The sequence below is a fragment of the Pantherophis guttatus genome, chromosome 13 (genome assembly GCF_059756535.1).
Source record: "Pantherophis guttatus breed Tessera chromosome 13, ASM5975653v1, whole genome shotgun sequence".
In the NCBI taxonomy this organism is placed as follows: domain Eukaryota; kingdom Metazoa; phylum Chordata; class Lepidosauria; order Squamata; family Colubridae; genus Pantherophis; species Pantherophis guttatus.
The window spans coordinates 23,321,288-23,348,196 of record NC_142075.1 but is presented as its reverse complement, the minus strand read 5'-3'; the positions used below and the strand labels follow the sequence as shown (position 1 = coordinate 23,348,196).

The window sequence follows — 26,909 nt, the reverse complement described above, 5'->3', positions numbered from 1 at the left end:
CAAGAAAATCCAATTGCCTCCTGAAAAAGCACCTTTGGGAGAACCATGACCTGGATGACTGAGAATCTCTACAGGTGGCATCATCAGGTTGGAAGGGACCTGAGGTCACGAATGCAGAAACTGGAGCTTTATTGGGAAATGCATAGGAAAAAAATGATACTGGTTAGGAAGGGACTGGTTCGTCTACCACCCCGGCGTTTCTCTGCACGACCAACAGAGAAATTCAATCACTTCCAACGAGGGAGAAATAATTATCTTTTTCACATCAGGAAAGGCCGCTGGTGTTTTTCTAATGAAGCAAGCCACGAGCTTTTGATTGGAAATCTAAGGCTGGACTGTCTCACCTGCTTTGCCTTGAACGATACGGCATTAAGAACAGTCTCAGACCTTGTAGGGCCTCATCCTGCTTAATCCTGGAATCCTCACCTGCTTCGAAGTAGATCATGGGACATAGAAGAATGGAGTTGGAAGGGACCTTGGGGGATCTTCTAGTCCAACCCCGTGCTCAAACAGAAGACCCTATATGCCATTTCAGTCTTTTCTTAAAAACCTCCAGTGTTGAAGCCCCCACAACTTCTGAAGGCAAGCCGCTGGTTAATTGTTCTCACTGTCAGGAAATTTCTCCTTAACTCTAGGTTGCTTCTCTCCTTGGTTAGTTTCCATTTGTTGCTTCTTCTCTTGCCTCCTGGTGTTTTGGAAAATAGGTTGACCCCCTTGTCTTTGTAGGAGCCCCTCAAATATTGGAAAACTGCTACTGTATCATGTCTCCCCTGGTTTGTCTTTTGATCTTTGGGGAAAGCTGTAAAGACATCTGCATGCCTTCAAAGGACCGCTTGGTTGAACTCCAGAAATTGCCAATATCTCCTCCAGCTACCCTCCAGGTTGGATTAGAAGTCCTAGCATTACGTTTAGCTTGTGAAACTTCATGTGGGCAGCTGGACAGTGGCGTTATAATTAGATGTTGACGGTTGAGGTTCTTATTAACCAAGCTTGCTGGGTATTTAATTTTGAATGCGTTCTTCTCCCAAATCCTCATGATGGACTGAGAATGAAGATTAAGCGTCCTGAAAAAGAGTGAGTAGACTTTTGCTACCTCTCTACTTCTGTTGTGTGCTTTCAGGAGACACTAGCTGTAGACCTTGATCTGATTCGTAAGGCCTTTAAGAACTGCATACTACCTCCAGGGTAACCATTGTCCTGAACTGAACTACAAGAATCTGATCTCATGCAATATCCATTTGCCAACAATTTGCAAATGGATTATTCAACAGTTCCCAGATGCATGCATTCATTCTCTCCATTTATAGTACATGGCCGCTGGCCTTGAATCTGAATTTAGGAAGCTTCTTTCTTCTAAGTCATAACCGTGATCCATCCATCCACTATTGACAATACTTATTTTGGTGCTTTCGGGTTATAGGTGACTTCTGGCAAATTGCTTGGATTGTTCTCTGGAGTTTTGAATGCCACAGATTCAGGATATTATTATTATTATTATTATTATTATTATTATTATTATTATTATTATTATTATTATTTTCCACAAAAGCTAGAAAACATGTTGGAGAAGATGGGTGCAAAGTTCTCTGTGAATGATCTCCCAATCCCCCATGAGTTTCATTGGATCTAATCGGAAGCCAAGTAGAAAATCAAAAACAAGATTTTGAATGGGATGCCCCAGATGAATCAGATGTCCTCCAGAACAGTTAAGAGTAGTGGGTATGGTTAGCAGACAAGTCTAGCCAAATTCTTTGAGAAAGAATATTGGAAAAGGGATAGGAGTTAGACCCGATGAAGTAATTCATGATAACTGACTATCAGTAGCGGAAGGGCCGTCACAGATTAAGTCTGTAATGGAGTATGTGGTTGACCTTGCAGGAGAAGGAGAAGAGATGCTTCCTAGGAAACAATTAGACAAGAGAGGAAGGAGGCCCCAGGAGTTTTAATGGTCAGTGAAAGGTCAGTTAAGGTATTGGTGGTGGTGTTAGTTGTGAAGTCCTGTCTAACCCATCGCGACCCCATGGACAACATTCCTCCAAGCCTTCCTGTCTTCTACCATCCTCTGGAGTCCATTTAAGCTCACAATGACTGCTTCAGTGACTCCATCCAGCCACCTCATTCTCTGTCGTCCCTTCTTCTTCTTTTGCCCTCTCTTCTCCAGGGAGTCCTTCCTTCTCATTAGGTGGCCAAAGTATTTGAGTTTCCTCTTCAGGATCTGGCCTTCTAAAGAGCAGTCAGGGTTGATCTCCTCTAGGACTGATGGGTTGGATCGCCTTGCAGTCCAAGGGACTCGCAGGAATCTTCTCCAGCACCACAGTTCAAAGGCCTCCATTCTTTGGCGCTCAGTTAAGGTAGCCTTATAATAAAGTAGAATTAGCTCATCTGGTTATGTTTCCTATCTGGTCTACCTGGTAAGACCGGCTTGCAGATCTGAGAGGTACAAACTTCCTACCACCACTTTTGACAGTCTGATTAAGACAGGTCCTTCCTAAATTTCTTTCTCTGACTGTTGAGCCACTGGGGACTCCTGCCCCTTTACTCTGATGGCTTCCTAAGCTTGCTTTATTATTTATTTATTTACTTATACTTTGTATTTCTCAACAGACTGTCATCTCCTACAGGCGGTCACTACAGGAGCCCGAGGGAGGTTGTTTAAAAAATGCTTTTAAAAGCCTCTGACGATCCCAGCTGAGTTGCCTGATCATCAGAGGCTTTTTTTTCTTTTAAAACCATTTTTTGTACAACCTCTTCGGCTGAAGAGGTTGTAGAAAAAATATTTTTAAAAGCCTCTGACGATCCCCGCTGAGCCGCATGATCATCAGAGGCTTTTTTTTTTACTTTTAAAAGCATTTTTTCGGCTAAAGAGGTTATAGAAAAAAATGCTTTTAAAAGTGAAAAAAAAAGCCTCTGATGATCGCGCGGATCAGCTGGGCATGGGGGGGGCAGGGATTTTTGCTACCCGTTCTCCGAACCATCCGCCGCCATCGCTACCGGATCAGGCGATTCGGTCCAAACCGGGAGCATTTCACCCCTGCTTTATACCCATTTGAACTGTCTGGATTGCCTGATTTTCCTGGTGTTTAACCCTCCCCGTCTCCCTCTGATGTCCTCTCCTCATCCCCCAAGGCCACCCACATATACCATTACAAAACCTATTCTTTGCTTTTTTAAAATCTCGGCTTCCTTAAACGTGCCAATATACTGCTCAAATTTATTAAGGAACAGTGCACACTTTTATTTGGGGGTAGGTGGGTAAAGAAACACACAAAAATATGTGGATTGATGAAATATCACCTGAAAGGCGGGGGGAGAGAGAAATGCCATTATTTTAAGGAAATTGCTTGTCTTTGGAGAAAAATGACTACAAAAATACATTCATTCGGAAAAGTGTCTACCCAAGTAAGTATTTACTAGGTTAAGAAAAAAGTCAATGGAAACCAAATTGGGTAATTTTACGAAATAGTTGTTTCCCTGCTGTCAGACAGGAATAAAAAAACATTTTATGGAATAAGCCGATTTTATTTAGAACGCAATGATTATGAAACAAGAAAACAAATTTACAAGTTTCTAATCTGAACAGGACAGATTTACTAATCTGGGTTTGTGTTAATCCCACTGTCTTGAAGATGAATTATAAGGTGAAAGTCAAGTCACAGGTCGGTCATACAGATTTTTTTTTTGGAAAAAAAATTATTTTTATTTCTCATAAACATGTCTTAAATGTACAGTCTCTTATCCATTGTTAATCATACATATTCTCTTTTAACTTTCATAGAATAGAATAGAATAGAATAGAATAGAATAGAATAGAATAGAATAGAATAGAATAGAATAGAATTTTTTTTCATATTAGTTCATTCTTCAAATCTAACTAACAAATCCTAAAAAATTAGGCTATACTCGGGGTTTCTCTTTTACCATTCCACCTCCCTTATTTTACAACAATACTTCTTCTCCTTCTCCTCTCTTTCCCTTCCCTCCCTTCTTCTATCCTCTTCCACTTTCTTCTTTCCTCCTCTCCTTCCCCTTCTCTCCTTCCCCTTCCTTTCCCCCACACCTCCCTTCTTCCTCCCTTTCTTACCTTCTCTCCTATTCTTATTTCCCCTCCCTTTCTTCCTCCCCTTTTCCCTTTCTTCTGTTCCTTTCTCTCCTTCCTCTCTTCTCCCCTCCCATGTAACCCTCTACTCCTCTTTCCATTCTCTCTCTCCACTGTTGTATTTATTTTCAATTCAATATTTTCCAAAGTGGTATCCAAGCAACCCCGATTTTCTATTTATATATACTTTCTTTTCAATTTCTTTTCTATTGTACTGATTCAGCAGAAATAGGAAGCACACGTGTGTTGACATCACGACATGAGTGATGTCTCTGGTCTCCTTTGCCTTCTGCCAATAGAGACCTGTGTACCTGTCTAGATTCACAATAAGAACTGGCTTATCCTCTGTGCACTGTTCTCCCTTAAATTCACCAGTAGGAAGTGCATCAACATCTTGCTTTAAATGCTTGTGCATGCTATTCTTGTTTCTTCAGATTGATCTATAGAGTGTCAGGCTACCTGTAAACTCAACTGTAAATGCCTATTTTCCTTGCAGCTCTCGCCAAATAAACTCCTGTTATCTGTGGGATCCTTGGCGCTCTCTGAGCTTGGTTGTTTTCTTGGAGACATCTCATTACCCAACTTTGCAACAATATCAGTGCTAGAAAGGAATGAGGTTTCTGGAGTGGAAGAGGAGGAAGACTGTAGGGTCATTGGTACTTTCTGAGCTTGGTGGCTTACTTGGAGATCTTTCACTTTGCAACTAAGTAATATCATTATTTATTTATTTGTTTGTTTGTTTAAATTTCTATACCGCCCTTCTCCAAAATAGGACTCAGGGCGGTGAACAGCCAAAGTAAAAAACAATACATACAACATTAGTGTTAGCGTTTGTGCTTCTAATACCTGTTGAATCTGGGGAAGAGGTTTTTGGGGAGGCGTGCCCTTGAGAGACATGGGATCAAGGTTATTGGGTGCCAAATATTGCAATGGGGTGAACGATGAAGCTTTTGCATCTTTCGCGGCTACATATGTCCCGTTTCAGGTTTTAAACTCACACGCTCTTCGTTGCTAGGTGAGAACAGCAATTTACTCAAGGCAGAGTAGATAACAGCAGACGAGGAAAGGAATGTAAATCAGAACAGAGTCTGTGGGAAAGAAAGCTGGCCTGGGTATTTTCACGTTCAGTAGGGACCCTGCAGAAGAGAATTCAAATCCAGCCCAAAATTCAGAGAGACAAGCAATGGTGAAATCCATTTTTTTTTTACTACCGGTTCTGTGGGCGTGGCTTGGTGGGCGTGGTGTGGCTTGGTGGGTGTGGCTTGGTGGGCATGGCAGAAGAAGGATACTGCAAAATCCCCATTCCCTCCCCATTCCTGGGGGAAGGATATTGCAAAATCTCCATTCCCACCCCACCCTGGGGCCAGCCGGAGGTGGCATTTGCCAGTTCTCCGAACTGCTCAAAATTTCCGCTACCGGTTCTCCAGAACCTGTTAGAACCTGCTGGATTTCACCCCTGGAGACAAGTCAGAACTGTCAACCACTCTGTGGTCGGAGTTTCAGGAGCAGGAATCCCGAGAAGAACACACTACAGCAAGAGATCCGATGGTTGTTTCTAACTGAGGAGCAGGGCTCATGGCTGTCTCTTAAATCAGACTGAAGTCTTTAATCAAGAGAGTTATTCCCTCGTTTGGCAAGGAGCCTCCATGAGCTTCTTCGCTCTGCTCTGCTCTCTACTTTCCAAGTCCAGGGGCTTAGAGGCTCTACATCATCGTCTGATTACTCCAGATGGTTCCTATGTTTGGTCAGCCTTGGGTGATTCTTGGTCTCTCCTGAGCATCAGTACAATTATATGCTTACCTCTTACTCTGTGGTTACGACATAGCTGTCTTCTTTGTATAATCTAGTCTAATTATCAGAACAATAAATATGAAGTTCATACATTATTTTATTTTTGTTTTGGCTTCCCATAAAAAGTCCGTCATTGATTGATGTCAGCAATATATTGCCTTTTCTCTACTCAAAGACGTCATCTTAGCATCTTCCATCATCTTCGCTAACCAATCCTCCGCTGCGAACATCACTCAGCCTTTCCATCTTTGTGCAGACAATAATCATTAAGTAGCAGATTCCTGGGGCAAGCGACCCCTCAGTCCAGGCCATGCATCTCCTCCTGTCAATTCCCATCCTCTTGGTTGTCAATCTTCATTTATATTTATATTCTCTCCCACCTACACATTCCCATCATTTCCCTAGCCTTACTAACAGACTGACCCCTTGAGGCAAGTTGGTTGCTTGAGTGTAATTTGATAATTACTAATGATTTCAACAGTGAAGGAATCAAAAAGGCAATTGGCTGCCATTATAATTAACTGTTCGTGTGTTTAGAGCTCCGCTAGGCAATGATTAAAAAACCTGTTTCCATGAGTTTATGGGATCTAAGAGGGCAGAGCAGAATCTCAGATATGGAAGCCTGCTGGCTAATGAATTCATATTAATGATACCCTGACTTCTCTAATGCTAGATTTACACAAATAACAACGATAGAGACCTCTTGGACAAACGGAGGTGAAAATAAACCTGCGATAGGGAGTTGGCTTTCTTATCAACGCCACTGGAATCACATGCAATCGAAAAAGTTGGTTGGAAGAAATTTTGTTAACAAACATAGACGTCAAATCGGAATTGTTCTTTTTGGGAATGACAGAGGACAAATACAAGAAAGATATAAATTATCTACTACTGCATATATTTACAGTGTAGATCAACAGGGTTGTATCGAAGAGAGGCTGGATCCATATTTCCCCCAGAAGCTAATCTGCACGAAGTTCAGGAGAACTTTCCTCACATATCAAGAAAGAGGACATTCAACGGTAACTACATGTTCCAAGCCCCATAAATTCCCGAGCAGCTCTTCATGATACCCCCTGGATATCCACCTGAGAAGCTTCAGAGTCTCCACAAGAGTGAACACTGTTGTTCCAATGAAGGCCAAATCTTCACCGTGGCTTCTCAAGTAGTGTCGGGAGTACTTCGGCCACCCACGGCCCCAAACATTGGAGTATGTGATTTGACACAGACAAACACGAACGAAAGGTCTAGGCCATTTGTGCTTTCTTAACTCAGTTGAGATGTTCCATTGTGTGCGACTTCCAATAGTACTCCTGCCTACCAACTCTTGGCTTATTGCAGAAGAGTAAAGAGGATATCACGAGGGACTTGGGAAATCGTCCCCAAAGAGGCAAACCGACAAACCACATTACCCACCCTCTGTGCATTCCAGTTGGCTTAAACACGCCCCCATGAACCGGTGCCCAGAATCCATGCAAATGCTGTCCCAGTGGGGTCCCTGTTTCGGTGCACGGAGAGGAAAGCAACGTGGAAGACTATTTATGGATCGCACCGTCTTTCTGGCTTCTCTGCGGTTTTCCAGCCCTTTAATTAACTGCCGTTATTTGTCCGTTGTTCTGCCCTGCACGATCTCCAGGGTGGACAAACACAAGCTGTTGGTGCTGACGTTAGATTCTTCCACCAGGGGACATCCTAAGGGATTTGCAATCAAAGCGAGAGAAGACGAGGGCCCTCTAGGGAGGCTTACAAGCTGAGACTCAGACGTCCGCTGCTCCCTGGCTTTGCCAAACAGGTCGCGTTTTCAAGCGGAGACAGGTGGGAACAGCAGGCTGGGTTAGCCAAGGGTGAAAGGTCAACTGGTAGAGCACAAGTATGATCTGACACTTCCCTGGTTCTGCTCTGTGGGGCGGTGGTGGTGGAGAAGGAGGAGGGGGAGGGAAGGAAGGAAGGAAGGAAGGAAGGAAGGAAGGAAGGAAGGGGAAGAAGGAAGGAGGAGGAGAAAAGAAGGATGAAGGAAGGAAGAAGAAAAAGGGGGAAGGAAAGAGGAGGAAGCAAGGAAGGAGAATGAGAAGAGGAGAAGAGAAGAGAAGGAGGAAGGAAGGAGGAAGAAAGAAAAAAGGGGGAAAGGAAGGAGGATGAGGAGAAAAGAGGAAGGAAGGAAGGAAAGAAGGAAGGAAGGAAGGAAGGAAGGAAGGAAGGAAGGAAGGAGAAAGAGAAGAGGAGAGGAGAAGAGAAGGAGGAAGGAAGGAGGAAGAAAGAAGAAAGGGGGAAAGGAAGGAGGATGAGGAGAAAAGAGGAAGGAAGGAAGGAAAGAAGGAAGGAAGGAGAATGAGAAGAGGAGAGGAGAAGAGAAGAGAAGGAGGAAGGAGGAAGGAAGAAGGAAGAAAGAAGAAAGGGGGAAAGGAAGGAGGATGAGAAAAGAGGAAGGAAGGAAGGAGAATGAGAAAAGAAGAGGAGAGGAGAAGGAAGAAAGATGAAGGAAGAAAGAAGGAGGAGAAAACAAGGAGAAAACAAGAAGGAGGAGGAGAAGAACATCATCTAATGGGCACTGATTTCCCCCCCCCCCCCCCCAGAAGCTGCAACGGTGTTTACATTTCGCTTGCCCTGAGCCAGCATTGAACTAACAGACAGGCCCTTGATGTGCAATTTTGGGAGAAATCCGTCTCTGTTTAAAATGCTCTTTCAGGTGAAGGCTTCGCTTTAAAAGAGAGAGAGAAAATGCAGGTGTCACCCTTTTTCATCTTAATTGTCATAACAAGATAGGCTGTTCACCTTCCCCTTTTCTCTGCTTTGATGGCAGCCGCTGCGCTCCGCTTTCACTCTCAAGATTCCTGGCAGAGGAAATGACTAAGCCTGTGTATTTCTCAGCCTTGGTAGCTTTCTTCAAATATTTTAGCCTCCGGTCCCCTAATCCTCTTGGTTGCTCTTCTCTGCACTCTTTCTAGAGTCTCCACATCTTTTTCACATCGTGGCGACCAAAACTGGATGCAGTGTTCCAAGTGTGGCCTTACCAAGGCATTATAAAGTGGTATTAACACTTCATGTAATCTGGATTCTATCCCTCTGTTTATGCAGCCTAGAACTGTGTTGGCTTTTTTGGCAGCTGCTTCACACGGCTGGCTCATTTAAATGGTTGTCCATTAGGACTCCAAGGTCCCTCTCACAGTTACTACTATTGAGCAAGGTACCACATATATGGTACCTGTGTATTTTGTTTTTCTTCCCTAAATGTAAAACCTTACTTTTTTCACTGTTGAATTTCATTTTGTTAGATATGTTCTTATTTCATTTTGTATATTTCATATACAAAATATTGCATATTTCATTTTGTTAGATAACATATTTGTTGTAGTATTCATCACAATAATATTAATAATATAATAATAATACCTAATATCATCTTCCTTAACAACTCTCCACATTAACATTTCCTCTTTTTATGTCTCCTCCTTTCTAACTTCTGTTTCTATTGTCTAGCCATTGATAAAATACATCCCATATCAAAAAATACCCTGTTTCTTCTTTATCCTTAACAGTGAGCATTAAACTATCCATTTCTGTGCATTCTAATCTTTTCTTAATTACATTCCCTCTGACGGAATCTCAACATCCAAATATAATTCTAGTTGCTGTTAATATATGCAAAACCAGATATATAGTCTGGAGGAAGGTGTGTTGAATATGTATGACACCTTGAGTTATATGTAAAAAAAATAAAGGTGGCATATATACTGTATATATATAAATAAGTAAATAAATGCCAAAAACAACATCAAGAAAAAGAAAAGAAAAATCAGGAGACAGAGAGAGAGACAGGGGTAGTGACAGGAGACTTTAAAAACTTTAAAGAGAAATTGAGACATCTTAAACATCCCTATTTGATATTTCTGTACATGTATCAGCAAAAAAATTTGGTGTATTCGTACAACATTCCATTTATACCCGATGTTTAGGTGGTGCGTGGTAATGCTTCTGGCATTAAAACACTACTTCCCCCACGTTTAAAAAGCAGCCTTGATCAACTTAAGTGGAAATCAAGTTTTGTAGAAATAAAACTTTTTGAAAGTTAAGAAGAAGAAACAACCTCTAGTGGGACAAAACTTGCTCAGAAGCCATGAAATGTTATCTGGATGTTTTTGATAGGGAACTTAATGAATTGGAGAACTGTACTGGAAAACTAACAAAAGCAGGGTATCAAAATATAATTACGTTTATCTATTGGCCTGGGAAGTGCGAATTCGATCAGTTCGTGTTAACCAAATAGATTTCTTCTCCATTCCTCTGGATAATAAACAGCCTGCTCTTATTTTTGGTATATTTTGACAACATCCAAAGTAATTTGGGAAATATATCTGCCAGTTAGGCTCAGAACTACTTTAAAACAAACCTGAATGTAGTTTTGTTATCCCGAAAGCAAACCAAATACAATTCAAAAATATAATCTGGAAAAAAAAAGATCTATCTGCTTTGTTTGTTTAAGAATGTCTTGAGTCCTGGTGACTCAATTAGTTTTTGCAGTGTTCTTGGCCAGATTTTTGCAACTGGTTTGCCATTGCCTACTTCCTAGAGTTGATAGAGGATGGCTGGCCCAAGGTCAAGCAGCTGGCTCTGTACTTAAGGCGGGACTAAAATTCACTGTCTCCTGTTGATTGGCCCAAAGTCACCCAGCCAGCTTTCATATCTAAGGCAGAACTAGAACTCACAGTCGCCTGGCTTCTAGCCTGATGCGTTTAACCCCTACGCTAAATTGATTCTCATATGTTCTGGAAAAATACTCCATCTTAATTCAGCTCCCGTCATACATGTCAACAATCAATAAAAGCTTACAATCTCTCACTGAGATCCTTAAGAATTTCTGAAGTCATGCTAACTGACACATTTAGTGAGCCATAATTTATTAAACACTTCCACACACAGGTTAGGTTCCTAGTTTACGGAACGCCTAGGCTCCATAAACCATGATTTGCAAATCATAATGGTTGCGTTCACACAACACACTAAGCTAAACTCGGTCATGCAACTTGATTGCCCAGCCCAAAATATGGACAAGCTAACGGGGATACATCAAAACTTTGTTGATGTACCCGTTGCTGGGCACTCATGGGGATAATCAGGTCAGCAGATACTTCTCTAGAAGTTGATGTCCTTCTTATAGGTTGACCTTTATCTGATAAAGGATAAGATTCGTAGTTCAGGTTGAAATGAGGGGTCCTTGGTGGCCTCTGAGCTTGGTTGTTTTCTGACCCAACTACGTAACATCATCAGCATTTTTAGAGTGTTGATGGTGCTCTGGTAAGAATGGTAATTATCAGGTACTAGTTAGGTCATGAAACATTTGTAAGAAAATCTCCAAGCTCAGAGGGCACCAAAGACTCCATAAATGAAAGACTATCCAGATTGTGCCTGTTTTAAACTAGATCCCTTAAATTGACTGAGGGACATGCTCCTTTTCAGTGTTCCTTCCCTATATTGGCTCTCCAAAGTTGGCTCAGCTGTTCATGGTGACCTCCAAGATCCCACCAGTGGAATAAAGCCCACCTTGAAAGGCACAAGGATTGGAGGATTGGACCTTCCATGTTCTTCTTGCAAAACATGGTCTTTTCTGCAGACTTCCGATGGCCGTCAGATGCCAACCTTCTCCATTTGTCTCCAACCAAGGAAGACTTACCAAGCACAGCCGTGCTTTCTTCCCCTCCTTGTTCATTGGCCACGCAACCAGATTGTGGAACAGACTTGAACATTGGGAGCTATCTAACAAAACGAAATTCAACAGTGAAAAAAGTAAGGTTCTACATTTAGGCCAGAAAACCAAAATGCACAGGGACAGTATATGTGGTACCTCGCTCAAGAGTAGTAACCGTGAGAGGGATCTTGGAGTCCTAGTGGACAACCATTTAAATATAAGACAGCAGTGTCCAGCAGCTGCCAAAAAAGCCAACACAGTCCTAGGCTGCATAAAGAGAGGGATAGAACCAAGATCACACGAAGTGTTAACACCACTTTATAATGCCTTCATAAGGCCACACTTGGAATACGGCATCCAGTTTTGGTCGCCACGATGTAAAAAAGATGTGGAGACTCTAGAAAGAGTGCAGAGAAGAGCAACAAAGAGGATTAAGGGATTGGAGGCTCAAACATATGAAGAACGGTTGCAGGAACTGGGTATGTCTAGTTTGATGAAAAGAAGGACTAGGGGAGACATGATAGCAGTGTTCCAATATCTCAGGGGCTGCCCCAAAGAAGAGGGAGTCAAGCTATTCTCCAAAGCACCTCAGGGCAGGACAAGAAGCAACGGGTGGAAACTCATCAAGGAGAGAAGCAACTTAGAACTAAGGAGGAAATTCCTGACAGTTAGAACAATGAATCAGTGGAAAAACTTGCTTCCAGAAGTTGTGTATGCTCTGACACTGGAGAGTTTCAAGAAGAGATTGGACAGCCATTTGTCTGTAGGGTTTCCTGCCTAAGCAGGGGGTTGGACTAGAAAACCTCCAAGGTCCCTTCCAACTCTGTTATTCTATTCTATTCTATTCTATTCTATTCTATTCTATTCTATTCTATTCTATTCTATTCTATTCTATTCTATTCTATTCTATTCTATTATGTCCTCCCAGGGCCTTTGCCTAGCACCAAGTGCCTAACTTGGATACCAACAATTTTTCAGTTTGGAAATAAATGCTCAGTGGAGGAATATTTACTTTGGTGCTGAATTATTTAAGCAAACACAAGAGGACAAATTGACTGCAGGAGACAGCGGTCTGTCCACGGAGGGTCTCAGGCAAATGGTCCAAAGTGCCGGCGATTCCCTCGGTCTGTTTTCTCAAATAACTCAATGAAAGTATAAACACAGTCCAATGACAGCTTTATTTCCTGCCAGCTGCTATAGGAGAGATGGCCCAGAAGGAGATTTATTCTAATAGACAGTGGAGCTGTTGAATCTCAAATCCTTTGAGCAGCCCTGCCTGGGTTTTCCGGCTTAGGAATCCTCACAGTCATTCAAACCTAGGTACTGAATGGTGGCTATAGCATGTGATTTCAAAGCTCAGGTGCAGGTTTCTAGTCCTTATTGTACACTGACCAAGGAAAATTTGATATAATCGCATTTTTGGAACCAGAATGTTCTGACCCAGCTCCCCAAATACGACAAACGCTCTGTAGTTAAATCAATGATTCCTTTATTAGGAGCGCCAGTCAGCCCGGCAAAAGGTTTCTCTCTTACAGCAGGCTAACAAGTCTGTCCGTCAGGGAGATGAATAAATGTCTGCAACATCTATTCATCTCTGGCCCCTGCCTTTTATCCCAGAGCTAACGTGGTGCTTTGCTAGCAGTGGTGGCTCTTCCGTCCCAAGGACCGGCCCATAGATTTCCACTGCTCTCCTCTCCTCTGCCTTCTGCACATCCACGCATCAGGCACTGGACCCAGCTGTTCCTCCTCTTCCTCATCAGCCACCTCCAGACCTGGGGGCTGTTGACTCTCCATCTAGGGCTGACGGATGGCCCAGGCTCCTCCTCTGTCTCTCTGACATCTCCATTCCCTCTTCCCCCTTGGAGCTCTCAGGTTGCCTTGATGCTGACCCCGACTCCCACACCTCCTCCTCCTCCTCCTCTGATTCAGCTGCTGGAGGGACCGGCGACTGATAGCCACAACACCGAAACAGAAACACATTGTCACCAGCTTTTTTCGGTGGTCTAGGAATCCCCACGATCTTTAAGACTTAAAGACTGGATGGAGTTTATATCACATGGTTTCAGGACTCCAGCTCAAATACAGGTTTCTAGTCCATATTGTACACTGCCAAGGAAAACTCGGTGTAATAGCATATTTGGAACCAGAAATAGGAACACCAGTTTGTTTGTTTGTTTGTTTTTGTTTTTTTTAGTAGTCTTAAGAATCCCCATGGTCATTCAGACTTAGGCACTGGATGGAATTTATGTCATGTGATTTCAGGACTCCAGCTCATATGCAGGTTTCTAGTCCTCATTGTACACTGACTAAGGAAAACTTGGTGCAATAATATGTTTGAAACCAGAAACAGGTTCACGTTATCTTTGGAAAACCTTTGAATAATGTGTTATCTATATTTATATCAAAGAATAATAGAGAAAAATGGAGATTTTTCTGCCAGACGCAAGTTTTCACCGCAGGCTATTCCGTCTCTTTGTTTAGGGTGAGGAGCGAGAGGTGAAAACTAACAGAGCTAACCAACTTCCCTTTTGTTAGCGTTTTGCTAACAAGATATTTACAAGAAACCTTCCCTTCTCTTTTATATATTCAATTATTGATGGAAGGCGGTGTGCTCCCGTCAATGAAGGGCACGATGTGGATATTAACCCTCCAAAATGAATTAATATGAATCAGGCACGGAAATGTTTATATTCTCTACCTTTATAAATTATGGAAGGCCCTTTTGCACATAATTACCAGCAGTTTTATATGGTTCTTACTCTCTGCTTTTAATCCTTCTCGGAAGAGTACTTGTCACTCGCAAACTTGGAGGGGGAAGGAAGAGAGGGTAGGGATTGATGGATTGGCGCTGACATTCAGATCCTCTAAAGAACATTATTGAGGGGCATTAAAATAGCAATAGCACTTATATACCGCTTTACAGCCCTCTCTAAGCGGATTACAGAGTCAGCCTCTTGCCCCCCAACAATTCTGGGTCCTCATTTTACCCACCTTGGAAGGATGGAAGGCTGAATCAACCTTGAGCCTGCCTGGTGAGATTCGAACCGCCAAATTGCAGGCAGCCAGCAGGCAGCAGAAGTTAGCCTGCAGTACTGCTCTCTAACCACTGTGTCACCATGGCTCAAAAGAAAGACGTGTGCAAAAATCAGGATGATCAGGAGTTCTAAAGCAGGAGTTCCTGGTCTGTGGGGTCCTTGTTGCTCTCTGAGCTTGGTGATTTTCTTGCAGACGTTTCATGACCCAACTAGGGAACATCATCATTGCTATAAAGGAGTGGGGTTTGGTCTCTGTTTATATACAATTGCTTGTCTTGGCAGAATTGGTGAGAATGTGGCAATTTTTTTTCTTGCTAATTTCTTTTTTTTTTTATTGAAAAGTTTTAAAAAGTTTTACAAACAAATTCCCCCCCTCTCCCCCCACCCATTCCCTTCTCCCTCCCCTCCCCCCCGCCAACTTCCCAGAGCAAAATACAGGGTATTGCATTTAACAAACATAATCTAACATAAACAAACTAACTATAAGCTCTTAACTTTCCCTTACTTTTCTTGCTAGTTTCTTGATTGTTTTCTGCTTGTTTGTTTGTCTGGTGTTAATCCACGCTTATCTGGGTTTCTCTTTCTGTGGAGTCCTTGGTGCTGTCTGAACTTGGTTTTCTTGCAAATGTTTCATGACCCAACAAGGTGACATTTTCAATGCTTTACGGAGTGAAGGCTGAGGAGGAGGAGAAGTAAGAAGAGGATTGTGAGGGCCTTGGTGCTCTCTGAGCTTGGTTGTTTTCTTGCAGATATTTCGTTACTCAACTAGGTAACATCATCAGTGCTAGAAGGATTCTCTGTTTATATACAATTGCTTCAACAGTATATTTTTTTTTTCTTTTTTTTTCGCTTGCTTGATTGTCTGGTGTTAATCCATGCTTATCTGGGTAGGATCTTTCTGTAGGATCCTTGGTGCTCTCTGAGTTTCGTTGTTTTCTTGCAGATGTTTCATTACTCAACTAGATAACATCATCAGTGCTGGAAAAGAGTGGGTTTGCTCTCTGTTTATATACAAATGTTGGTGTTTGTGGGAGTTCCTTGATCAGGCTGTTGTTTACTGTTAGCTTGTTTGTCTGAGTTGGTAGTTCATTGATTAGGAATCATTCAAAAGAGACAATCAAAAAGCCAAAAAGGTAACAAAAAGACCAGAATATCTCCTCACTGGCAATCAACACCCACATAAACAGAGATTAACACCAAGATTAATAGTAGCCTTTAATCAAGAAGTCAACAATACCCTAATCCAGGTATTGCTTGATGGCAAGACTGCAGGATTCATTTAACAACTGCAGTGCTTTGCTTAACAACTGTGGCCCAAAAAAGATTGTAAAATTGGGCACAGAATTGGCAACCGAAAGTATGGTCCAATTGTGGTTGTAAGTCAACGACTATCTCTATTGTTTCATGTTATCTACAAGCCACACTTACTCTGCTCTCTTCTTGAGTAATACAAAGGTGGCATTTCTCTAATTCAACACACAGCCTTAAATGGACATTGACTTTATCCGTTGCCACCCCAGGCAGTGGGTAGCATTTTCACACATTTGGAATTTTATTCCCCGTGGCCACTATTCAACGGAAGAGTGGGTGGACTTGCCACCCCTTCCACAATCTTGTCTCTGGCGACGGTGAATCATTCTCAAGTGCATCTCTGCGAAGACGTTGGAATGCTAGCCCAGAGAGAGTTGGAAAGGGTGTCGATGATGAGCAATGTTTTGGGGGGCCAAGCAATGAGTTACTCATCGTTTGCAAAAAGGAGAAAACCATGTCTGTTGTTAGCCTCTTCTGGGGGAATCCAAAGAGGCTGTGGGGATGAGCAAAGAGGGCCTAGAAGACTTTGAAAGGTGGTTGCAGATTTTGGGGATGTTCTCAAAATGAGGGACAACTCAAAGGACCATGAAGGGGAAAAATCTCAGAGACACCTTGGGCAAAGCTTAAAATCCAAAGCAGTGTTTTTCAACCTTGCCAACTGGAAGATGGGTGGACTACAACTCCCAGAATTCCAATAATGGCTGGGGAATTCTGGGAGTTGAAGTCAACCCATCTTCAAGCTGAACCAAGAGTGATCCAAGAGCTTCTGCTAGTGCCTCATCAAAGCAACGAAAAGCATTTTTCCCCTCAGACTTGATCATTTCCACTCCCCTCCCCCTGAAATTTCTCTTTAGTTCAGCTTGTTAGAAGAAATGTGTGAAAATGGGAAAGAAGAAAGGATTACTGAGCAATAATGAGAGTAATTAAAAACCTCTCCATCTCTTGCCAGCGGAGCCCCTTTTCAAAGCTCAGCAGGATTTTGATGTATGTGTGTTGAGGAAGGGGGGAGAACAGAGATGCCAGGAGTACTGGGGGAGGGCTGGTCACTAAATCTAGGAGAGCAAAATGGAGCTTTACAAAGGCAGGGCTGGTTTCTTTGAGGAGGCAGCCACTGGGCATCCTAGAAGAATACAAATATCTCTATCTCTATCTATCTCTCTACCTATCTCCATCATATCTCTCTTTCTCTCCTATCTATTTGGCTGGATGGATGGCTGTCCATCCATCCATCTGTTCATCCATCCATCCATCCATCCATCCATCCATCCATCCATCCATCTGGCTACCTAGTTACCTAGCTAGATAACTAGATAGCTAAATAGCTAGATAGCTCTATCTAGCTATGTAGCTAGCTATCATCCATCTATCTATCCATCTATCTGTCCATCTGTCTTTCTCCATCATATCTCTATTTCTCTGTCTCCTATCTGTCTGTCTGCCATCTGCCCATCCATCCAGCTAGTTACCTAGCTACCTAGCTACCTAGCTAGATAGAGCTATCTAGCAATGGAACTACCTAGCTATCATCTATATCTCTGATCTCTCTCTATAATCTATTTATCTATCATCCATCCAATCCTTCCATTCATTCATATCTCTCTCTCTCCATCATCAACCTCTCTTTCTATCTCTCTCTCTCTTCCTCCCTCCAACCACTTGATGGGCCCCTTACCACCCTGGAATCCTAGACCCCAACTGGGGGCAAAAACATGTCTTCAGGTCCTTTCAAATGCATAACAAGGTTTGGGGCCAATCCTATCTCTGCTAGGACGATGCTCCACAGGGAGGGAGCCACCGTGGAGAAGCCACTGGATGGACCTCCTTAAGAGAGTTGACCCATAACATTCCCTGCTTCTCCATTCTGGCGAATTGAGTAGATAGGACTGGGAAAAGACAGCCCTTCATCATCAACCTTCAGTAGCTACGGATTGCTGGACAAGTCAGGATCATTAACAGCCTGGACCACAAAGCCAGAGGAGATAACACCATCAGCAACTTTGCCCAAAGAGAAGAGATGAGTCAAGACAGCTGCTGGAAAGGCAATGCACCAGAGGGAACGGATAAGAAGGAACACGCTAGTTTGCCAAGTCCATTTCTCTACAGAAAATGTTTGCCTAAAAAAAAAAAAAAAGGAGGAGAGCTTTCCTCGTAAGAAGATGCTGACGGCCATCCCTCCTGACTCACTCAGCGAAAGCTAGCTGCTGCTGCTGCTAATGTTGACACTCACCTGCCGAGCAAGCGAGCGGCGCAGCAAGACAAGGCGCAGGTGTCTTAACCTCACGTCTCCCGAGCTTGGTTTCCTCCAGGGCCTTTTCCCACGCGATGTGAGCCAGGCCTCACCTCGTTGACATCTCATGCCAAGAGCTCAGCAATCAGCCTGGCTGTTGAGCCAGCCATCTCAGCATAATCCAAATGAGGCACAGTCACAACTACCGGTTCGCCTGCCTGGCCTCCTGAGGTCAAACACAACCCTGATGTGGCCCTCAGTGAAATTGAGTTTGACACGCCTGCTCTAGGGGTGTCTTCCCTTAGGGTTGTCTTCCCTTAGGATGCTTCCTGGCTTTGGGAGAAAGAGGGACCCAGCGAGGTTGCTTGTCAGCCTAGCCATGTGTATTGATAGGTAAAAGAATCAAGCCAGGGATCCATCAACTTCCATACTGCCCGTTCTGACCTGCTTTCAAAGCTTCCGCTGTGTGTGAATCCTGACATTTCTTGCACCCAAAACAGGGGCATCATCTCTCTCCGATTTCTTGGATCCCAATTCCACGCAACAGATTCCAACCAGTGATGGGTTGCTCCCGGTTCTGTCCGGTTCTTTAGAACCGGTAGTAAAAGTGGCAGGAGGCTCCGCCCACCCGCCCGGATGTCATAATCGACGATCTGCACACCCCTGATCCCAGCCCAACTAGAAAAATCTGCTGAAGGCCTTGGAGGGAGGAGTGGAGAGTGGTTTCTCTTTCAATTACGTTTTTTTTCTCCATTCGTTCCGAGGGCTTTAATTCTGGTGTCTTCTTCTTTCGTTGTTGGGTTTTTTTTAATCTTTTTTTTTTTTCATCGTGGGTGCAAAAAAAAAAAAAAAAAATCTGTTCAGCGCAAGTGAGTTGACCCCGTGCCTTTTGAGACATCCCAGAATAGCCATTCTCCCCTCCTTCGCTTCCAAATGCTCTGCTCCCCAACACGCCCCCTCCTCGTTTCAACCCCTCCTGTCTTCGATTCCTTTTCCTTCCCCCCTTTTTCTCCCCTCCCACTCTCCAACATGTTTCCAAATGACAAATACACACAGATGCTCTGGCATTTTGCTTCCCTCGGCGGCACCCGCCCCTCCTCCCTCCAAAAAACGCCCTTTTCGTTATCTTGATCAAATCCCCAGCTCTTCCTCCTCTTCTCTGAAGTATTAATGATTTTCAACTGCCAACAATCTGTCTGGAAAAAGACCAAGATGAGCCCATGGTGGACGGCTGCCCAGAGCTGATCTATTGAACAATTGACACAAAACCCAATGGAGGGATTGACTCAAAACTTTCAGCTCGGTGATACGGCTGCCGATCCAAGCTTCATTCCTTGGGATGCCGACTGTCACATCCACACTGAACGGAGGGTTTGGTGTTCATCCTCATTTTTTTTTCCTCCTGTACCCTTGCTCTGAGACTTTCATTCACATGTTCTCCCCACCCCCAGCAAAAGAATATCGATGGTCATAGTAATGACACTCGAGGTATTCTGACCAACACAGAAATGCAACCCCTCCTATCATCTATGTTTCCCGCAGTTTGGTGCCAACCAAATTGTTGGCCGATAGAGTTCCCCGTGTTCTGGCCTAGGCTTCCTTCGAAAGTATAAAGCATAATCTTAGTCCTGCAAAACCGCTTTTATTTATACGACTGTAAATTACTTTCATTTACAGTCCACAAGGCTTGATCAACAGTCTTTCAGAGGAAGGTTATCAACACCCACCTTATCTCCCATGGAATGCTGCCAGAGAACTAATTGCCAGACGCAGGGCAAGGCCAAACTTGGCACAGAGGCACAAACAGAATGTTCAAATCTTGAATTGGCCAGATGAACTAATTGCTTCCTGCAAAAGTTCACGGCCCATTTGCTCTTCTTCTATATCTTATGGGAGGGGCCAGTCATCTCCAAGCCTTACTCTCAAGTCGACCCTGTTTTCTTAATTGTTCTTGTCATCTGGCAGCTCTCCGCATGTGCACACTGGGAACAGGCTCCCGCTGTTCTTCTGCCTTGCTGCTGTCAGACTTCAGAGGCTGCACATAACTATCAGATGGCCTTGGCCACCTCTCTGCCTCTGATGCAGAGCCCTCGTCTGAGCTTTCCCCAGCCTCCAGGACTGGCCCAAGTTCCTCCCCAACCTCCTCACTGTCTGACTCTGCTGCCAGGTCCACTGGCCTCCAGCAGGTCACAACACCCCAAAGGAGCATCCCCACCCACAGGATAAGGGGAAAAAAGTCAAGATGGTAACTGTATTGCAGTGCTCATCCCATTGCATCTGCCATCTTTCACCTTTCTGACCCCACTTTGCAAAGACCGTCATTTCTTGGGGTTCTAGAAGGCCATTCCAAGAACATCTGACCACCATCACTTTCAGTTTCACATGTCCATGATGTGCAAGGTGCAATGAGGTGATCTGAACCCATATTGAGATTCCCTACAGTTCTGTGATGGTTATCAGATCCATAGGAAGTTGCCATATGGGGGCTCGAGTCATCAGTCCATCTTCTTCTCTGCCAATCATCACTAGAACTTTCAGATCTACCTAGAATTTCCTGGGTATCGAATCTAATAGGTTGTGCCTAAAATGTGAGTCCTCTTACTATCTCAGAAATCACAATGGGTCACAGGCAAGGAAATAGGCTCTGGGTTGTCATTTTAGCAGTTGTCTAGAAGACAGCATGGTAGGAGGCCTCACTTTAGAACATCTTGACATTGTTTGCTCATTGACGACTGGAGTCTATTGGCAACCAGGGATCATGGAGAGATTAGCTAGCAAGAAAATGATCCAGCAGCTTCAAATCTTGGAATCAATTATGTAGCCATGGAACTGAGAATAGCCCTTATGTTGAGGTACATCAAGTTCCAAGAAAATAGATGTGAAAAAAAAAAAGAAGAAGAAGAGAAGAAACACATTCATACTGGATAGATTTGTCAATGATAATTAGTCATTACGGTTGTAGTGAAGTTCCAATTTGAGACAGCCTTGAATACGTCCTGCTGGGAAATGACCACGATGAATTGAATTTTTTATTGGTGGGTTGAACTATCTCTGGGAAGCTGAGATGATGGGCTAAATGAGGCATCTCTAAATGGGCATCATTTGATGTTCTGAGCCCAGGTTGAGAACACAAAAGCCAGCCTAGGTTCTTCAAAATTTTGAAAGGATTGTTCTAAGGTGGATGAAGTCAAGTGGCTTGCTTTCTCCAGATCTTAGATTTCAACTCTCAGCACGTCTCCATGCCTCTTGCAATAGGGAGTCTTCCCAACAGAGGGGGAAACCAATTTTCCAAAGCATCAGAAGGCAAGACAAGAAACAACGGATGGAAACTAATCAAGGACAGAAGCAACCGAGAAATGAGAAATTTCCTGACAATAAGAACAATTAATCAGTGGAACGATTTCCTTCCAGAAGTTGTTGGTGTCCCATCTATAGAGGCTTTTAAGAAGAGACTGGACAATCGCTTGTCTGAAATGGTATGGGGGTCCTATTGAGCAGGGGGGTGGAGTTGGATTAGATATCTATGGAGATACTCTGTCATCCAGGTCATGGTTGTTCCAAAGATGCTTTTTCAAAAGGCAACCGGAATTTTTTCCTTGAAGAGGTTTCACTTCCCATCCAACCAGCTTCTTCAGTTCTGAGTGAAGAAAAGTTTTTGAAAAAGCACCTTTGGGAGACCCCTTGCTCAAGCAGAAAACTCTATACCAGTGGTGAAATCCAAATTTTTTACTACCGGTTCTGTGGGCGTGGCTTGGTGGGTATGGCAGGGGAAGGATACTGCAAAATCTCCATTCCCTCCCCACTCCAGGAGGAAGGATATTGCAAAATCTTCATTCCCACCCAACTCCTGGGGGAAGGATATTGCAAAATCTCCATTCCCACCCCACTCTGGGGCCAGCCAGAAGTGGTATTTGCCGGTTCTCCAAACTACTCAAAATTTCCGCTACCGGTTCTCCAGAACCTGTCAGAACCTGCTGGATTTCACCCCAGGAGGCTACCCAAAAATCCACAAGGGAGGTGGATATGAGGTTGGATGAAGAAACTCAAAAACCCTTCCCCAAGAAATGAAAGAGCAAATCGCTTCCATGCTTTTTTTGAGAAAAACAGATGGACGCCTCCATGATGGTTGAAATCATGGTCGAAAAGAGAAGCTCAACTTATTTTTTTAAAAAAAAACTTCAACTGATATCGGGAAGGCAGTCAGGAACCAGATGAGGAAAGCAGGATGTTTGTTTGTTTGTTTACATTTTTATGCCTCCCATCTCCCCCATCAGGCGACTCTGGGCGACTTACGGCTTGCAAAGAGACAAATAGAATTGAAATATTGAAACGGCACGAGTTGAAATTTTAAAAATGATATTAAACCCAGAAGTAAGAATGGGGGAATGAGGTCTTCCTACCTCATCAACTACCTCCAGTGATGAGCGCCTCCCTCGAGGCCTCGAGGCCAACCAGCAAAACCAGGTTTTGATACCTTTCCCGAAGACTAAAACGGTGGGAACATTACTCACCTCCAGAATAACAGAATAATGGAATTGGAAGGGTCCTCCAAGGTCCAACCCTCTGTTCAAGCAGGAGACCCTAGATCAGTGATGGCTAAACTTTTTGCCGTCATGTGCCAAAAGCGGGGGGAGCCTTGGGCGGTCGCACCCATGCGTGCCCACACCCATAATTTAGTGTGCCCAGCCCACCCCCTCAAGCATGTGCGTGCGACACCCCTGCGCTCCCCCCTTTTGGCACACAATGGTACGGTGGGTACAGTAGGCCAGTTTTTCGCCCTCCCCAGGCTCCAGAAGCTTTCTTGGAGCCTGGGGAGGGCAAAAACAGCCTTCCCCATCGCCCCGGAGGCCCTCGGGAAGCCATAAATGGCCCCTTTTCCGACTTCCGGTGTTCCCAGAAGGCCCAAAAATCAGCCGAGCTAGGGCAGCGCTTGCGTGCCTACCGATATGGCTCCACATGCCACAGGTGGCACATGTGCCATAGGTTTGCCATCACGATCATTTCAGACAAGGGGTTGGCTCTTCTTGAAAACCTCCAGTGATAGAGAAAGAAGGGAGGGAGGGAGGAAGACAGAATAGCAAAATAACAGAGTTAGAAGGAACTTTGGAGGACTTCTAGTCCAACCCCCTGCTCAAGCTGGAGACTCTATACCCATGATGGCGAACCTCTGGCACTCATGGCAGGCGGAGCCATGTTGCCTGGCACTCACAGCAGCGCCCTTTCCTCTTCCAGGTTTCCAGTGTGCATGCGTGTGCAACAATCACCTAGCCTTTTTGCGTGTGACAGTGCCGGAAACTGGAAGAGCTGGTCTTCTGATTTCCTGCGTGAGCGTGCGTGCTGGCCAGCTGATCGTTGCGCGCTAGAAACCCGGAAGAGTAGCTGGCTGAAACCGGAAGTTCATTTTTCGGCACGCGCATGCATCCTGGGCAGTTTCTCTTCCGGGGTTGCAGCCCAGACGAGCACGCATGATCCCTTTTTGGAACTCGGTGCCAAAAAGGTTTGCCATCATTGCCCTATACAATCCCGAACTAATTTAATTTAATTTAATAATTTAATTTAATTTAATTTAATTTAATTTAATTTAATTTAATTTAATTTAATTATTTAATTTAATTTAATTTAATTTAATTTAATTTAATTTAATTTAATTTAATTTAATTTAATTTAATTTATATGCTGCCCCTCTCCGAAGACTCAGGGCGATTCACAATACATTTTAAAAAATAATTATAAAAAAACATTGAAAACTTAAAAACATTAAAAACATTAAAGATTCATTCACGCCATTCATGGCCTGATCTCGCCAAATCACAAGAGCGAGAGCAACGGCCCCAGGCCTGCGGGAAACTCATGGTTGTCCAACCTCTTCTTAAAAACCTCAAGTGTCGGAGCACCCACGACGTCTGGTGGCAAGTCGTTCCACTGGTTAATTGTTCTCACCATCAGGGAATTTCTCCTTATTTCTACCTTGGATCTCTCCTTGATTAGACTTAGTTATACACACCCTCTTGCCTGGCTTCCATTCCAGTTTGCTCCGACCAGCCTTGAAACTCACACACGCACACGGACAGAAAGATTACCCCAGGACAGGGTTGACCTGCCGATCTGCAACAGCTTCATCAGCTAGGACAGAGCCGCACGCACCCGTCGCACCACCCCGTTGTAGGTCTCGCAGTTTTCGTCCACGGCCACCTGCTTTGCAAACCGAGCCAGCTTTTGCGTTCTGGTTGGCTTGGGCCCCAGCAGAACACAATCCACATGGCAAGCAGACAAACTGATTACCATTTGGAGCAGACTGCCCTGGTCTGCATTTCAACCAGGCGGCACAGGGTGGGAATAGCATGTTCTCTTTGCGAGGAGCATCAGCTACAGCCCTCTCCCTTTTCATTTCTCCCTCCCCCCCTTTTGTCTCAGCCATATGGGGAATTCAGAGATCGTCCGCCGTATGCTTTGATCTTGGCTTCGTGTGTCGACGAGCCTGGAACCAGGAAGAAAGTTAGAAGAAGAAGAAGAAGTGAACATCAGTGGCCAGGAGGAGACTCTGTTTGCTGAGATCCCTAAATTCAGTGTCTGGCTAGCCTAACTTATAAAGCAAGGCATGAGAACAGATCTCTTGGGTTTACAAGAAGCAGTAGAGTTCCTAAAGATTTCAATCGATCTTTGCCCACTTGGCATCTTCCAGAAGTCTTGGGACAAACATGGGTTGGTTGTCCTAACACCATGATGGCGAACCTATGCCACGCATGCCACAGGTGGCACGTGTAGCCATATCGGTGGTCACACGAGCTCAGCTCCGGCGTGCATGCGCGTGCTGGCCAGCTGATTTTCAGGCCTTCTCGGCGCACTGGAAGTAGGAAAACAGTGTCTCCTGCCTCCGGAGGACCTCGGGGGTTGGTGGGGAAGGCCCATTTTTCTCTCTCCCCAGGCTCCAGAGCGTTTTTAGGAGCTTGGAGAGGGCAAAAACGGCCTTCCCCACCACCACCACCCAGGAGCTGCTCCGGAGGCTGGAAACGGCCCATTTGCCAACTTCTGGTGAGACCGGAAGTCAGCAAATGGGCCATTGAGGGCCTCGGGAGGGTGAGGAATGCCGTTTTCATCCTCCCCAAGCTCTTAGAAAGGCTCTGGAGCCTGGGGAAGAGCAAAAAACGGGCCTTCCAGTCCCACCGGAAGTTGTCAAATGGGCCGTTTCCGGCCTCCAGAGGGCCTCCAAGGGGGTGGGTAAGGCCATTTTTGCCCTCCCCAAGCTCCTAAAAAGGCTGTGGAGCTTGGGGAGAGAGAGAAACGGGCCTACAGGGCCCACCGAGCCATTGCATGCCAGGAGCGGGGCAGCGAGGAGTTGCATGCATGTGTGGGAGCAGGGCACATAGAATTATGCGTGTGGGCATGCGTGTGCACGATCCCCCCCCCCACTCCTGGCATGTGAAGGCAAAAAGGTTAGCCATCACTGTCCTAACATATCTAGAAGCAACAGAGGAGGTTGGGTCAAAGAGCCAAGGAGTGAAAGCTGCTACTAAGCCAACTCGTGTGTTACTAAGTTTGCCTCTCTATTTCTATTTGAGGGGCTGCCACAGAGAGGAGGAAGGGGGTCAAGCTATTTTCCAAGGCAACCGAAGGCCAGACAAGGAATAATGGACGGAAACTGAACAAGGAGAGATTCAACCTAGAAATAAGGAGGAATTTTCTGACAGTGAGAACAATCCACCCATGGAACAGAAGTTGCCTTTGGAAGTTGTGGGAGCTTCATCCCTGGAGGCTTTCAAGAAGAGATTGGACTGCCATTTGTCAGAAATTCTGTAGAGCCTTCTGCTAGATGACCTACAAGGTCCCTTCCAACTCTGTTAATCTGTAGAACCTGTAGAATCTACATGCACCTGAGGGCAGGTCAAGAAGCAATGGATGGAAACCAATCAAGGAGAGAACCAATGTAGAAATAAGGAGGAATTTCCTGACAGTGAGAACAATTAATTGGTGGAATAGCTTGGTTCCAGAAGTTGTAGAGGTTTTCAAGAAGAGATTTGTCTGAAATGGTATAGGGGTTTCCTACCTGAGCAGGCAATTGGACAAGAAGACCTCCAAGGTCCATTGCCAACTCTCCTGTTATTCTGTTATTCCATAATCTAATTATTCTGATCCCATCATCAACTTCCTCTAGAAACAGATGATGGTTTAGAACCCAGTCTATGAAAGAAGTAATCTCAACAGTCCATGTGACTTCATGGACACCCTATTGTCGTTTTGGCAATGGTGCTAAGCCGTTCCCCATTGTGGTCTCCCCAAATATTTTTCAACTTCCTGTTCTTACAACCCCAAGGGATTTCCGTTGACGCCCCACTCCAGGCTCAAGCCCTCACCTACCTTTGGGGCCAAACAAGATCAAGGCAGGTGCCATCTCCCGCTGAGGCAATTTACAGGGGTGTTTAAAAATACAACCCATAAATAAATATATCGGATGACATTCGCTGAACTGCAGCTGTCTGAAAACGGATCGGAAGTCAAATGAAGTATCACCCCAACCAATTAACAGATATCAAGTCATATGAGCAATATCAGCAGCTGCATAATGACCAGGCTTTTAACTCAGTGTCAAGGACTTCACCTGAGCACCATTTGTAAAGGGAAGATTGGAGTTTAAATGTTTTCTCCAAGGGTAGGAAGCGTCAGCTGATGCACTTGGCAACCTGAGGTCCATTTCCTTGGGCTTTTTCAGCTCTTCTGCTCTGCCCTCCCTCTTACTCTGAGTAATCCGGTAAGTAAGTTTACTTCGTT

At 44.4% G+C, this 26,909-nt stretch overlaps 1 protein-coding gene across 10 annotated transcripts in view; it reads left to right on the top strand.

Moving 5' to 3' along the window:
• LINGO1 (leucine rich repeat and Ig domain containing 1) overlaps nucleotides 1–26,909 on the top strand; it is a 308,187-nt gene that overhangs the window by 233,106 nt on the left and 48,172 nt on the right. The window contains exon 1 of one of the 10 annotated variants that reach the window (XM_034409468.2): nucleotides 26,870–26,889. The exons of the other annotated variants lie outside the window; for them this stretch is intronic. The gene's annotated coding sequence lies outside the window, so the exon portion shown is untranslated. Of the gene's footprint in view, nucleotides 1–26,869; nucleotides 26,890–26,909 lie in introns of those variants that run through there. 10 annotated transcript variants of the gene reach the window in all.